Source organism: Urocitellus parryii, chromosome 3 (genome assembly GCF_045843805.1).
Source record: "Urocitellus parryii isolate mUroPar1 chromosome 3, mUroPar1.hap1, whole genome shotgun sequence".
In the NCBI taxonomy this organism is placed as follows: Eukaryota; Metazoa; Chordata; class Mammalia; order Rodentia; family Sciuridae; genus Urocitellus; species Urocitellus parryii.
The window spans coordinates 207,994,822-208,009,983 of NC_135533.1; the positions used below are offsets into that span (position 1 = coordinate 207,994,822).

The window sequence follows — 15,162 nt, forward strand, 5'->3', positions numbered from 1 at the left end:
AACAACTTTCTCCTTTGAGAACTTAAGAATTAAAAAAAGAGCTGACATCCTTTACAAATACCTTCCCTGCTCTCCCTTAAGGGACAGTGAGAAAACCAGCCAGAAATGAAGCAAAGGACTTAACTGGGTGATTCCTAGCTCCCTTTCTTGCCTGTCACATGTCATGATTCCACTTACCATGGACCAGTCTTAGACATCCGCTCCTCATGGTGCCGAGACCAGCCAGCCCAGTGATGGAGGACGTTTGGTTCTGGTTGGAGTAAAGAATGCTTCCTGTTTAAATATGACTCATGACGAAGTTGACCACAGTGAGGAAATCATGGTCTGGATGCTTTCTTCCACTGATCAGTTCCCTGTGAATTTCTCAGGACTCCAAATATTTGCTTAGTTTGGGTAATAACTGTGCTGACGATCTTCTGTGGCGTGACTCCCATCTTCTGAGACAGGAAGGTGGGACACTGGGCATTAGAAGCTCAGGCATGAAGGATCATTCTCCTGGTCTTCTTTTGCATAAGGACCTTGGTTCAGAATGAATAGACTTATCTATTTATTACCTATCCCTAGACTTACTTGTGTAACTTACATGAAAACAAGCTCATGATTAAATATAGAACTCAGGGCTTCAGTAGATGGGTCAGGAGAAGTCAAACAGCCCAACACCTGACTCTCCTCCGGGGAAGGGAGAAGGTGAGTCTGTGTAAGTTTGTGTCTTACTGTTTCCTTTCCACCAAAAGCACCGTGTCCCCAACCAGAGACAAGACTTGGCATTCCCAACACTCACACCTGGAAAATCTGAGAAGGCAGGTCCCACAGATCCACCTGGTCCCCATACTACTATTGTTTGTTACAAATTTTAGCATTATTTTTTCTGTATTTATCTTTCACAATCATATTGAAATAAAATGGGTAATTGCTGTGAATAATCAGACTATTGTTTTGATTACCCAGAAGACACCTTATTTTTTGCAGTCTTTATTGTTAAGTGTGCTAGTGTGCCGTGCATACACCAAATTCTGTATTGCTTCCTGGCCCAATCTGAGTTCACCTGCAGAAATCTCATCTGTTGTGAATATGACGTCTGTTCTCCCTTATAAGCTCTAAGCTGACATTTGTAACAACTAAATAATATTAATAAGTATATGCACTATTGAAAAAAATCTTATATTCCCAAAGGGGACTGTTATGTTTTCAAATCACTTCTCCTAAACTCAGGCTCCTCATCTTGCACCTGTAAAGATACAATATTATACTGTAAGTATTAACTTGACTGGCCTTTCCCATTCAACTTTGTGTATTGGAGATTTTTTAAAATATGAGCTATAATATGGACAGGTATGTGCTCTTTTAAAAATTTATACTGACATACCCTATTTATTTTGCTATACTTTATTGATGGTTGCTTGTATGTTATGAAAGTTTTCACTCTTGCAAACATACTGCAGCAAACCTTAGAGCTTTCTGTAAAAATGGGATTGTTTAATTAGATGTAGATTAAAAGAAGTGTGTTTGCTGGGCCTTAGGTATGCACCACGTAAATTTTCATAACTGGTACCAAATTGCTGAATAAAGTGTCTATGTAAATTGACTCCACAACCTAACATTTAAGAATATCCATTTCACTGCTGGTCTAACAACTATTCAATATAATCAATTTGGCAGATTTTCCTGAACTAATGCTTGAAATATTAGCACTCTTTTAAAAATTAATTTCAGTTTCCTTGATTGCTGGATATTTATTTGCCATTCATTTTTCTTTTTCAGTTAAGAACATATAAATTTCTCTTTGTCCCAGTGGCTCAGGAGGCTGAGGCAGGAGGATTGCAAGTATAAAACCAGCCTCTGCAACTCAGCATTAAATATGTGCTATGAACATTGGTGTGCAAGCATTCATTTGAGTCCCAGTTTTACATTCTTTGGGGTGAACATCGATGGGGTGGAGTTGCTGTGTGATGTGATAATTCTATGTTTAACCTTCTGAGGAACTGCCAAACTGTTTTCCACACTGGCTAGACCATTTTCCATTCCCAGGAGTAGTGCATGAGGATTCCAGATTCTTCCCATCCTCACCAATATTATTAGTTTCTTTTTTAAGAAATGTTACTTTTATATTACTTATTCATGACAGGATTGTCAATAATCTGTAATGATCATTTCAGGGCCATTGCCAAATATGTATCCTAAATGTATGATATGTATCCATATCATTTCTTTGTGTTGAGATCACCCAAAATTTTCTCATCTAGTTTTTTAAAAAATTATATTCTGATTAGCTTTAGTGACTCTAGTATGCAACAGAACACTGGAACGCATTCCTCCTGACTGTGACTTTGTGCCTGTTGACGACCTTCACTACCCTTGCTCTTCCCTGTCCAGCCCTGGTAACCATTAGTCTTCTCTCTGCTCCTCAGACACCAGCAGTTCTGGGTTCCACCTCAAGGGTATTCTGCAGTCTTTGCCTCTCTATGTTCATTCTGGGGGTGTGAAGTGCATCTCACTGTGGTTTTGCATCAGGTTCAAATTTTGGTCTCCATAAGTAAAGTTTTGATGGGAGACAGCCACACCCGCTCCTTTGGTATCTATGATGGCTGCCACCCTCATGGCAGAGCTGAGTCACTGTGAGAGACCATGTGGCCTGTGAAGCCCAAGACATTGTCTATCTGCCCCTTCACAGAAGTTTGCTGGGACCTCCACTCAAACAAGTAGTCAAGGTGAGAACCATATTAGTGAATGCGTGTGTGTGTGTGTGTATGTGTGTGTGTGTGTGTGTGTGTGTACTGGCACTTTATTATAATTACCGTCAGCTCTGTTCCCTTAGTTATTGCAAGGGCTAGCTATTGCTGCAGAACGAAGAGTCCTCAATGCAAATGGTTTAATAAGGTTTTTATTACGCAATGGGACTATCTGTTGGGGGTTTTCTGAGTCTGGCTCAGGAAAAGAATATGCATGTTCACAGGAGAGCCTGTGGCTAGAAATCATATGATGGGCAGGAAATTCATCTCCATTGTGAGTCATCTTTGATCTTGAGGACTGAAGTCATTCTGAACCTGAAGGACACACATAATGGAGGATATAGGTATTGCTCATTCAGTTCCCTTCTAGTGCTGTGGCAAAATTCAGAAAGGGGAGGAATATTTCACTTAGAATAATGGAAGGATTAATATTTCTAGGCAGCACTGGACATTTTCAAGCAGATCAGTGACTCAATACTGCAACCTACAAAATGCTGACCAATGTTAATGAGCAAATCCCCCTAACACAAGAACACCAACTTTCCACACTTCAGTGATTATATTTGCAAGATGAAAAGACACATTTACATAGCAATATGTGTAATGTAGACATTTTTTCTCATCATATTTAAAGTCCTCTCTGATTCTGAGGCCAAAGTAACCAAACTTTCATTTTAAGTTTTTTCTTTCCACGTAGACTTCAAGTGGAGACATGTATTTGAAAATAAACTTTGCCAGTGATTATGGTAGAGACATCAAGCTGGGCAAGAGAAAAGAATCCCAATGGTGAGAAGAAAAGCCAGTGCTCAGCCATGAAGCTCACTGGTCTGTTGGAATCTGCCTCATCAGGAAGAGCAGCTGAGATGGGGACACACGGAGGCATGAGGGACCCACAGGGCAAAGCCATGCTGTGGAATTCCCTCCAGTATAGGATTATTACACAGGCCATCTTAACTGTCAAATGCATTCCCCCCACAGGAGTACCATGCACAACTGTGTGTTTTAGTATCAATAAAAGAAAAAATTACTCCATATGATCCATCATGGGAGAGGAAATGGTTTTCAGAAACGCATGTCATCCTGTGAGATGAAAGTGAATTTCCAATATCTCTAACCCAGGATTGAAAATCACTTTGAGAGAGTATGCAGATGACAGAGAGAAGACTGCTTGGATCTCAGAGCAGAGAGCTTAGCAGGGTGACTTTTATTATTTTCACAGGGAAGTTGAAATTAAAGGAAGAGAAATTCCAGAAAACATGTAGAAGGAACAAGTCATACTTCTCTCTCTCTCAGATCAAAATATTGTAATTATTTTTTGCTCTAAGTCTTGAACTCTGTGATCAAAAGCCATATTTAAGACTCAGGAAAATGGGCCTTTGAATTATTTCTTCCTCAAAGAGTCTTCTCAGAGTGCTCTTGATGTCCTTGTTCCTCAGACTGTAGATGAAGGGATTCAGCATGGGGGTGACCACAGTGTACATCACTGAGGCTGTTGAACTTGAGTGTGCATTTTGGGCAATAGAAGAACTAAGGTACACTCCCAGGAGTGTGCAATAGAACAAGGAGACCACAGAGAGGTGAGATGCACAGCTGGAGAGGCTCTGTACTTGCCCTGAAATGATGAGATTGCACGGATGGAGGACACAATCTTGGAGTAGAAGGGAAGGATGTCAGCCAGGGGACCATCTAGAGCAGCCGGCTACAATTACAGCACCATATTATTTAAGAAAGTGTCAGAACAGGCAAGATAAACCAACTGCTTAGTTTCACAGAAAAATGTGGCATCTCCAAGTCTGTGCAGAAGGACAGTAGCAATGCAACTCAACTTTGTGACAGGGAATGAGAAAACTCATGATCCAGGACACCCAAACCAGAAATCCACAGAACCTGGGGTTCCTGATGACAGAGTAGTGCAGGGGGTGACAGATGGCCACAAAGCCGTCATAGGCCATCATGGCCTGGAGGAAGTTTTCCAACCACATAAATAATTTTAAAAAGCTCATCTGGGTGATGCAGCCTGCATAGGTAATGGCCTTGCTCTGTGTCTGGATGTTCACCAGCATCTTGGGGATGGTGGTGGAGGTGAAGCAGATGTCCACAAAGGACAGGTTGGAGAGGAAGAAGTACATGGGCGTGTGCAGGTGGGAGTCTGAGATGGTGGCCAGGATGATGAGCAGGTTCCCCAGCACAGTGACCAACCAGGTACATGGAGAGGAAAAGCCCAAAGATGAGGGGCAGCAGTTCTGGGTCCTCTGAAAATCCCCATAGAAGAAATTCTGAAATTTTTTGTGAAATTTTTTGGTTCCATGTGCTGTGAAGAGAAAAAATAACACATGATAGTTTTTGCACCTAGCCCTCTTTAGGGTGACCCCAATTTCATTCCTATTTAGGAGACTCCTTCTCTAATTAGCTGATTCATTCCTAATTTGGAATTAGAAAAAAAGTAGCTTTGCTACAATTTTGTCAGAATTTTCTGTATTCTACAGTTTTAGTCAGCAATTCTTCCATGTCCTTGAGGAAGGGCCTTGAGTTCTGATCCTGTTCAAGGCACTGGCTTGGCCATGGGCACAGTGTGCTGAAAAACAAAAGTCCTTAAGATCCCATCATGGAGAAAGAACGTACAAAGTCAATTATTAAAAACAACAGCTCTAGCCCAGGATTTCCAATGTTTTCTCCATAAAGTGATGATCCCTGTTGGAGTGATGATCCCTTGCATATGCGTAAATGGACATAACAGTGAAAAAAAATTCTCATAATATGACAGATGGTATAACTACTATGAATCAGACACGGACAAATCAGAAGGGAAGGAGATGGAGGTGCTGGTCCTATGGGGGTCCAGTAGGAGAGGTGAAAGGTGACCCTTGAGCAGAGGCCTGCAGGAGAGGAGGGCACCCTCAGGTGGTCTGCATAGGCCTGGGCCTGGTGGGAGGGGCGACAGTGCAGGGTCCTGAGGATGGCGCTGGCCTGGCACATCCACATTTCAAAGGAGCCCCGGGGGCAGCAAGCGTGAGCTGGTGGGTGCACAGGAGGCCCTGTCTGTGAATGCTGAGGAGGGAGCTGTCTCCTGGCTGCTGTGGAGATGCTGATATCCTCAGGAGGGGCCTTTGTTCCCCTGCCCTCTTGTGACTGTTGCTTGAGGCAGCTTTCCTGAGGTGGCTGACCCCTGAGGAGCTGCACATACTTTATGTGGATGAGAGGATAAATTCAGACACATGTGACCCTGGCTGTCCCTTTACCACTTCAGTGTCATAGATGTGCCCATCTCCTCCATGAGTGTCCCCACATCCCTTGTGTTTCTTATTTTGCTTTTTTCCCCTTTGGCAGGACCTCTTACCCTAAGGTCTACCCCAACAGCGAATTTTCACCTCTATGATATTATACCATTAGTGTGGGTTCTATGCTGCACAGCAGGTGTCTGGATATTAATCCCATGTACAACTTTAACTTTACACCCTGGACACACAGCCCAAATGTCCCCTACTCCAGGCCCTGACACCACTGTTCTACTCTGTGTATCTATGAGTCTGACAACTTGAGGTATCTCATGGATGCCTAATCATGCATTTTTCTGATGTGAAAGGTATCCTGTGGACCAGAGTGGGTGCCTCCTCGTTTCTCTCTGTTAGTTGGGATCAGGGATCTGTAGTATCAAGGTTTCAATTTAGCAGACAAGCACCATACAAGAGAGGAAACATTACAGCCCCATATCCTTGATGAACACAGAAGCATAGAATCTACAACAAAAGAATTGCAAAATGAGTTCAACTGTGTGTTAAAAGGATCATTCCCAATTTGGAATATATGAGCTGAAGTGCCCCTGATCTAGACTGATCTCCATAAAATCCTGCACCTCTTTTGACATTTTTTCATCTTTCTACAGAGGATTTATCCCTGGGAACATTATCACATACATGCATTTATTTTTGTGTGTTCTACATTTTGCATTATAATGTAAGGTTCAAACAAGAAGAGATTCTCCATGTTCTGTTCATTTTGTTTTTAAAGGTGCACATTTATATTGTGAAAATTTAAAGAAATACAGATTTCTACCCAGATCAACACATAGTTTCAAAACAGTATCTTTAAACCAAATTGAATGAAAATCTAAAATAAAATTTACCAGAGGTATGAAAAATTGTGCTGTATATGTGTAATAAAATTATACTGAATTCTGCTGTCATTAATTTTTAAAGAAATTAATTTAAAAATAAAATAAATTTTCCATCTAAGATTTAAAACAACAATTATTTAATTCCATCATCATGAGTAATTTGAGATTGGAAAACACCTGGATACAAAATGATAAAACATACTTTTTTTAGGAACAGAGAAAGAAGTGGAATCCAAAGGTACAATTTCATCCTGAAAAAACGTAAGTGTGTAAAAATGTGCTTAGGACACTGGACATAGCAGCAGGAGTGATGGGGTGAGTAAAAACCAAGGTTAGAGTGTCACCTCCTCTCCCTTCATGAGTTCCCACCATGCACGTGGACCAGGAATGTCACCTGCATCTTCCCACCTATTGCCATCAGGAAGCCCATGAGGCCAGGTGCCTATTCCAACTGTGCCAAGAGGAAATCTCTGCAGATGTAATGAAACTCCTGTGTAGGAAACATGTGCTCATGAGAAGGAAACGGGAGATGTCCACTTTAATGCAATAGAGTACATTCTACAAAAGGGTGGAGGGTGATTGCTGCTCATGAAATCAGAACCAACCCAAAGGCCAAAAGGCAATAGTTCAGAAAAAACAGATGAGAAATAATATGCAAAATGGTGTAAGAGGAACTCGATCACCATGGATCATGCAGAACTTTAAATATAAAAAGCAATGGAGGGGGGTCAGCAAGGGGACCTACTTGTAGGTTTGGCCACATAAAATTCATAAGCTCACATGTTCCCCCTCAAACTGTCAAAACATATATAAAGAACTACATGGCAAACAGGACCTTAGTGAAAATTACTTCCAATTCTATCCTTGAACTCAGAATATAAAGTTGACTGTTCCCATAAAAGCAAAGAATATTTGCAATTCCAAAGAAAGAAAAAGGCTAAACACCTAAACATTTTGTTCAGCCTGTACAGCAAGATTTGAAAAATAAAGCCCTTCAATTTTCTACTTTAACCCATCAAATAAAACTTATTTCATGACCACCCAGCATGAGAGAGGATGCTGTGAGAAGTGTGTCCCCTGAAGGATGGTGGCAAGGCAGTATTTGTAATTAGCCCTAGTCTCCCCTTTGTAATGAATATGGAAGTGGCTTGAATACACTCCAGGCTGAAATTAAAGAAAGAAATGCCCTCACCTCACTGCACAACCTGCCACCCCTGAGACTCATTTTCCCAACCTGCTACTTGGGGAGCTCCCTGGATATGTTCTCATTTTATGGAAAATACTTGATATACTTTCCCAGTCTTGTCCAATTGGACTCTGTTCCCATTATATGTTGTCAGCAATGATCTAAGCACTGTAGAGTCTGAGAGTTGCTTCTCTTTTTAACATGTTAACCAGTGGCAGATGAGTGAGTCAGCACTCAGCTCTCTCAGCTCTGGGCTGGGTGGGTCCATGTTGTCAGCTTCTGTTCTTGCTGAACGTTTCCTGCAGGACCTGCCTCCAATGATGAACTGAGTGTCATGAGCTTTCCTCCTGGCCCTCCAAGTTCTCCTGCTCCAGGGCACTGGTCTTCCACCAGGCAGGATGAGGGCTCCTGGAGACGGTGGCAATGGCTGAGGAAGTTGGGGTTGTTACAACTTGGGATTTGCACTGGGCCTAGCAGGTTGAGAGTGGAGAGTTTGAGAAACACTTTTCCAGACCAGAAACTTTCCAACTTCAGGGATAATATGAATCACTTGGAGATCTGGTTGAAAAGCAGGTTGTGATGGGGCAGGTTGGTGTGGCCAGAGGTTGTGGTTTTGTAAGAGCTCCCAGTTGGCATTGAGTCTGCCAGTCCTGGCTGGTGGACTCTCTTGTTTTTTGATAATACATAGTAAAATTGTGATAATGGCCTATAACAGAATGTTTTCAAGAACACATGCACTGTGGAGTGACTGCTCCAGCTAATCATCATGTGCATCACTTCCTGTGGTTATTATTTCTGTGGTGAGACACTCGATATCCACTCACCACTGTTAAAGATTCTGTTGCTAACTATGGTCACCAGGTTGTAGGTCTCCTGAACTCTTCCTCCTGTCTAGCTGAACCTCAGATCCTTTGACCAACATCTCTCCCCACAACCCCACAAACCACATTAGTCCCTGGTGAACACCATTTCACTCTTTGTATCTATGAATTAACATTTTATGATTCCACATGTGAGTGAGATCATGCAGCATTTATCTTTCAGTCTCACTTTACCTTCCTTGGAAACTAGAATTTCCAACTGTTTTGTCACAAATGACAGGCTTTCTTCCTTTTTTTATGGTTGAATCATACTCCCTTGAGTATTCATATAGTGTTTTCTTTATCCATCCATCCATGGATAGACACCTAAGTGGATTCCATGTCTGCCTACTCTGGTCAATGCTGCCCTGATTATGGAAGTGCAGAAGTCTCTGAGATGTCACCTTCATTTCCTTTGGGTGACCTTTTCCAGTGGTGGGACTGCGGGGTCACATGGTGGTTCCATTATTTTCCACTGAGGCTGTGGCCCAGGGTCAGAGTTAGGTGCAGGTGTTCTGAGGCCTTCTCCACCATGAACTTCTCCACTACCTCAGTTCTGAATTTAGGTGGTCAGATGTGGACCCTTTTGAGCTCAGCATCTGCCAATACAATTTGACATTTGCATCCTGAATGTTTCCCTCATGACAGGAAGTCCAAATTTCTTACCGTGGCTCCTTATTTACAAACTGGGTCATTCCCCTCTTCTTTATGTTGTTTCTGTGTGAACTAAGCTGTAGGTTATAGCTCACAGGAAATGACCTGCCCAGATCAGATGCTCCAGGGATAGCAGCCATGTGACCATCACCTTGTTCCTCATTGGTTCAGGTCACTGTGACGTCACAAGGGTTTCCTGGCACAGGGAGAACAGCATTGGGCAGCTCCTGAGAGACAGGGAGGTGGGACAGGGGACTTCGTCCTAGGACCCAGGCAGGCAGCTCAGAGCCTTGGTCCACCACCCTGTGCTGCGTTAGACTCATGGACATCTTCTCTGAACCACTCATGAAGGCTCCCAGTAGGCACAGTTAGCGTTTTCAGAGTCTTTAATGCTATTTTAGCATGTTCCACTCTTGGGAAAATGTATAAAACTGATGTTTCTTGGCACATCAAATTATTTCCCCATTTCGTCTTACTATTTCTGGTTCAAATCCATAAATTATAATTCATACACTTTTTTAAGAAGATATTTTTAGTTCCAGATGGACACAATACCTTTGTTTTGTTTATGTAGTTTTTTTTTTTTTTTTATGTGGTGCTGGGGCTTGAGCCAGTGCCCCACACGTGCTAGGCCTGCAACCTACCACTGAGCCATGACGCCTGCCCATAATCAATAAACTTTTGATGTCACCAGGAATATAAACTGTTTTCCTCTCTGATTCTGCACCACAGAGAACTGGTTACAAATTTTCCAATTAGTCATCACACCCACATTTTCTCCACTCTTGGCCTCAGGCTCTCCAATGGGAGTGCTAGAGAAAGTCACAAACAAGAGAGAGCAAGCACATTCAGAAGTGGGATTGTATTGAACTTGTTCTTAGAAAGTTCTATCCCAAAAAGGCCAGAAGGGGCAGGGTTACAAGGGACAGGTGAGTGTGATTCAACCGAAGGGGCGTCACCTACATCTGAAGACAGGCCCTCAACTTCCAGAGCTGGGACAATGCCCAAGTCACTAGGAAATGTACGGATGGGTCAGAGCCTCTCGCTTCAGGATGGAAGGTGCGGGGCATTCAGAGGGGCTCCCCACAGTTGGGGTCCATGTCTATCACCTCCTGAGCTCAAATAGATCTTGTGATCCGAAATTGTGATCTAAAGTATGGAAAAGTAAGTTTAAAAATGGAGCAACACTGGATTTTATTGAAAATGAACAGGTGAGCCATGAACATACTGGAAAAGGAAGGACCCAGGTTAGAAAAAGACACACCACACACACGCACACACACACACACACATACACACACACACACACAAATCTGAGAGCAGGTTAACTGCAGCTGTTCATGGTGTGCACACCTGTCATCCAAGTTCCTTGGGAGGCAGAGGCAGGGGTATCGTGAGTTTAAGGCCAGCCTGGGCAACCCAGAGACATCCTGACTCAAACAAAAACAAAACAACAATAACAGTCAAACCAACAAGTAATTGCTTCTACAGATTGAAAGGAAGAAAAAAATACAAAATAGGCAACAGACTTATAGACACCCTTTATCATAAAATCCGTGTATATGGCCAAGAAGCACAAAAAGCAAAGCACCTGCATTGGAGCCCAGCAGGAGAGGCAGCGTCCACACCGTGAAGCGCCCTGTTCCGTCACTCTTCACCACACTGTGCAGGCACAGGGTCACTATTCCTGTCTGCCGGAGGACAAGGAGCTGCACAGAAATGTTCCCAAGGCCCTCTTCATGTCCCTGTTCCTCAGGCTGTAGATGAAGGGGTTCACCATGGGGGTGACCAGGGTGTACAGGATGGAGGCCAACACCCCTGTCCAGGAGGTGCGTATCCCTGTGGAGCTGAGGTAGACCCCCAGGCAGGTTCCATAGAACAGGGAGACAACTGAGAGGTGAGAACCGCAGGTGGAAAAGGCCTTGTACTTCCCTCCTGCTGTGGAGATCCACAGGACAGAAGCCACAATTTTAGAATAAGAGAAAAGGATCCCAGCAAGAGGGAAAAATCCCATGATGCCTGTCACTAAGTACAATATGACGCTATTGACGAAAGTATCAGAGCAGGCGAGCTTGAGGAACTCAGGGAATTCACAGAAATAGTGTGGGATTTCCACGTCTGTGCAGAAAGAGAGCCTCAGTCCACTCACGCTCTCAGGAAGGGCTCCCAACACACTGATGAACCAGCTCAGGAGAAGAACTGAGCACAGAGCTTGGGGCTCATGAGGACCCTGTAGTGCAGGGGCCGGCAGATGGCCAGGAAGCGGTCATAGGCCATCACAGTAAGAAGTAAATTGTCCAGCAGTCCAAAAACAGTGAAGAAGTACATCTGGGTGATGCAGCCTGCATAGGTAACGGCCTTGCTCTGTCTCTGGATGTTCACCAGCATCTTGGGGATGGTGGTGGAGGTGAAGCAGAGGTCATAAAAGGACAGGTTGGAGAGGAAGAAGTACATGGGCGTGTGCAGGTGGGGGTCTGAGATAATCGCCAGGATGATGAGCAGGTGGCCAAAGATGGTCACCAGGTACAAGGACAGGAACAGCCCAGAAAGAACTGACTGCATCTCTGGCTTCTCAGAAAGTCCCTGGAGGAGAAATCCTGGAGTCCCTGTGTGGTTTTCTGGCTCCATGTAAAGTAAATGTCCCCAGGGGAGAAGCGGCAGCTAGAGCAAGTCCACGGCCACCTCAGGACCCTGGCTGCCTGGGGCATGGACCCAGTGCTCTAGGAGGCATTGGCTTGGTGGCCCCTCCTCTGCTGTGGGTCACACTGGGGTTCCTTAGTGCCACTAGTTCCCTTTTTTTTGCCACCACCAGCTGGAAAACCCAGATACCAAACCTGATTCAGTTCCCAAAGCCGACTGGACCTGGGGACTCCCCTGAACCTGGTCAGAGCCTTCCTGATCTCAGGTGTCTTTGGAATGACTTTTGTACTTCACTTTTAAATGTCCTGGTAATAACCACCATTTAGGTAAAATGTTAAAAGCCAGGTCTGTGTAATTCCCATTAATGATGAGGAAGCCACATTTTCTATAGGCTCGGTTAATTTTTAATTAAAAAGTATAATGGACCAATCAATGAAGAAATTGACTCACCCAATTCATCACCCAATGATGAATTATAGGGTGAGTCAATTTCTTCATTTAATTTTGGTGATGTTCATGAATGATGAATATCACCAAAATTAAAATTCAGTAATTTTGAAATCTCACCTATTTTCAATGCATATAAATTATTGGGAATCACATGGAAATAAATGGGCCAAGGAATTTTCCAAGTTTATGTTAACCCTGATACCAAATGACAACTGCTTGTTCTGTAGCACTACAAGACAAAGCAGCCATGATTTCCATTAATTAGCACAAGTAGAAAAAGTAAAAAGTATATTCATTGTGTGTCAAATATGATAAACAGGTGGCATATGATCCAAGAAAGCAACGAATATTTCATGCTGGTCACTCATTCTAATACAACAGCAAGATAATGATCCTCTAGCTATAATAGGATCATGTAATTAGATGCAGAAAAAATTTTGTGGAAATAGATCTGGAAAAGTATAATTAACTTGCTTAAATATGACAAAAATAATTTCCTAGTTTATCAGCTATATCCACTCTCACATGAAGCTGAGGAATTTACATGAAGATCATGAATTTACAGAAGATCATACACCTGCTGCTACCACTACCCAATGTTGTTCTGAAATTTCAAACCAATGTGACCACAGAAGGAAAAAAGTAACCGCAGCTTCACATGTTGTGGAAACATATGAACAACCTAAAACTGTTTGCAAAGTCTAACTACTCAGAAGTGTTTTTGATAAGGCTAAATAATAACACACAGACTTGCCTTTCTTCCTTATTTGCAGCAATTAACCAATCCATCTTGCATAAAGGTTGTATTCCATACAGTACAAAAAATGTCACACCCACAAACCAGGGTTTGGCTCATTGAAGGTGAACAGGATATGATAGGAACAGTAAGTCATGTTCATTTGCACTTACCGGTGGCGGAAGATTTATCAGTCCTTTCTGCTGATTGACAGCATTTTGTCTGCCTAGAAACACACTGGAGGAGAGAGGTGTCTCTTGTGCACATGGCAGAAATGACTGTAGGTGGATTAAGGGGTCACTGACCATGTGATTGGGTGGAGCAAAGTGACTGTGATGTAGCAGGACCTGTGGGTGAGCAGGAGACGTGGACACTGGGAAAGACGTTAGGGGAAGCCAGCATTGCCCCCAGGGGAACTAGCAATGGGCTCCTGATGAGGAAGAAGAGGGCTGTGGAAAGAGGTCAGAGTGAGCAGAGGGTAAGGGAGGCCTTTGGAGAGAAGAGGCTGCAGTCATCCCTGAGGCTTCCTTCTTTCAGTCTGGGCACCTGGAAATTTCTGACACAGTGGACTTTCCTGTTTCCTGGCCCCAGGTGATGCCCCGAGAGGAGCTGCCTCTCAGTCCCCTGATTTCATCTGCAGAGACCTCACCCTGCTGCTCCTGCTCTCTCTACCGTGGTCCTGGGCAGATGAGCTTGTGATCTTGTCCTGCAGGCAGGTGCCTGGTGCAGGCAGCCACTGTGCCCTCACCATCAGGGGATGGAACACAGTCATGTTCCTGAGGCAGAAGAGATTTTCCTTCTGTCCTTGGATTGGTGGATGGACGACATCAGGATGAGCAGTGTGTCCTGAATTCCAGAGTCTGAATTCTCAGAGTATTTTGTCTAGTTTTTATTTTTTTCTTCTAATGTTGTAATCTCTAGGCAATGTATATATCAGCTAGGAATCTGGGCACAAGAAACGATTGGGAAATTTCCAGTCAATTTTGTCCCCTTGGGGGTATTTCTAAGTTGGGAAAACAGTCCCCTTCCCACAGGAGCCATTAAAGATGGTGATAAGAAGTGAGAACATGGCGGCGAAGGGACTGCATTACTCCAGGGCGCCGCGTCACTAAGTGGGAGAAAGACGATGCAAAACGGCTGAAGGATATCTTTGGGAAGTTCAAGTGAAATTGAGGTGCTCCAGAATCTAGTGGACAGATTTCCATCGTGCGAAGTTCGGCTCTGAGAGCTCCATTTCCCCGCACGGAGGGTCGCATAGCCTGACAGGCGATCGCCCCGCGGCTGGAGTCTGTGGCGCGCGCCGGGGAGCGGCAGGGTGCCGGAGCGGGGAACAGCGATACGGATCCGGGGGGGCTCCCGCCTGTGGTACATCGGAGCCCTTAGCGCTGAGTTCCAGCTTTGAAACAGAGGAGAGAAGAGGCCCAGTTTGGCTCCAGACACCGGTCGGACCACAGTGGAGAACAGCAGCCGCCATTTCGGAGAGATGATGTAATCATCCCCGTGTTCTACTGATCTCAGCCCATTCAACTACGAACAGGTGATATCAGGCTGGTATTTGCCTGCTTCTAGCAGACAGATTTTCTGCTCAGGCTCGGGGCGGGGGTTCTTGTGGAGAATACTCCTAGAGGCTTGTGCCTGGCAAGGCGTGCGCCGGGCACTGAGCAGCTGGATTCGGGTTCCCGGGGCTAACCTGGCCCAGGTCTGAGGAAACTGCGGAGACTGCCGGCGGAGGCCAGCTCCAAGTGGAGCGTGCGCTGAGCTTGGGGCGACTGGGTTCTGACTCCCGGAACAGT

At 44.2% G+C, this 15,162-nt stretch overlaps 2 pseudogenes; both read right to left on the reverse strand.

The window, feature by feature from the left end:
- Positions 1–4,069: 4,069 nt before the first annotated feature.
- LOC144253856 (olfactory receptor 1571-like) lies at positions 4,070–7,273 on the reverse strand (annotated as a pseudogene).
- A 3,951-nt stretch (positions 7,274–11,224) lies between these two features.
- LOC144253857 (olfactory receptor 7C1-like) lies at positions 11,225–12,171 on the reverse strand (annotated as a pseudogene).
- Between the last annotated feature and the right edge of the window lie 2,991 nt (positions 12,172–15,162).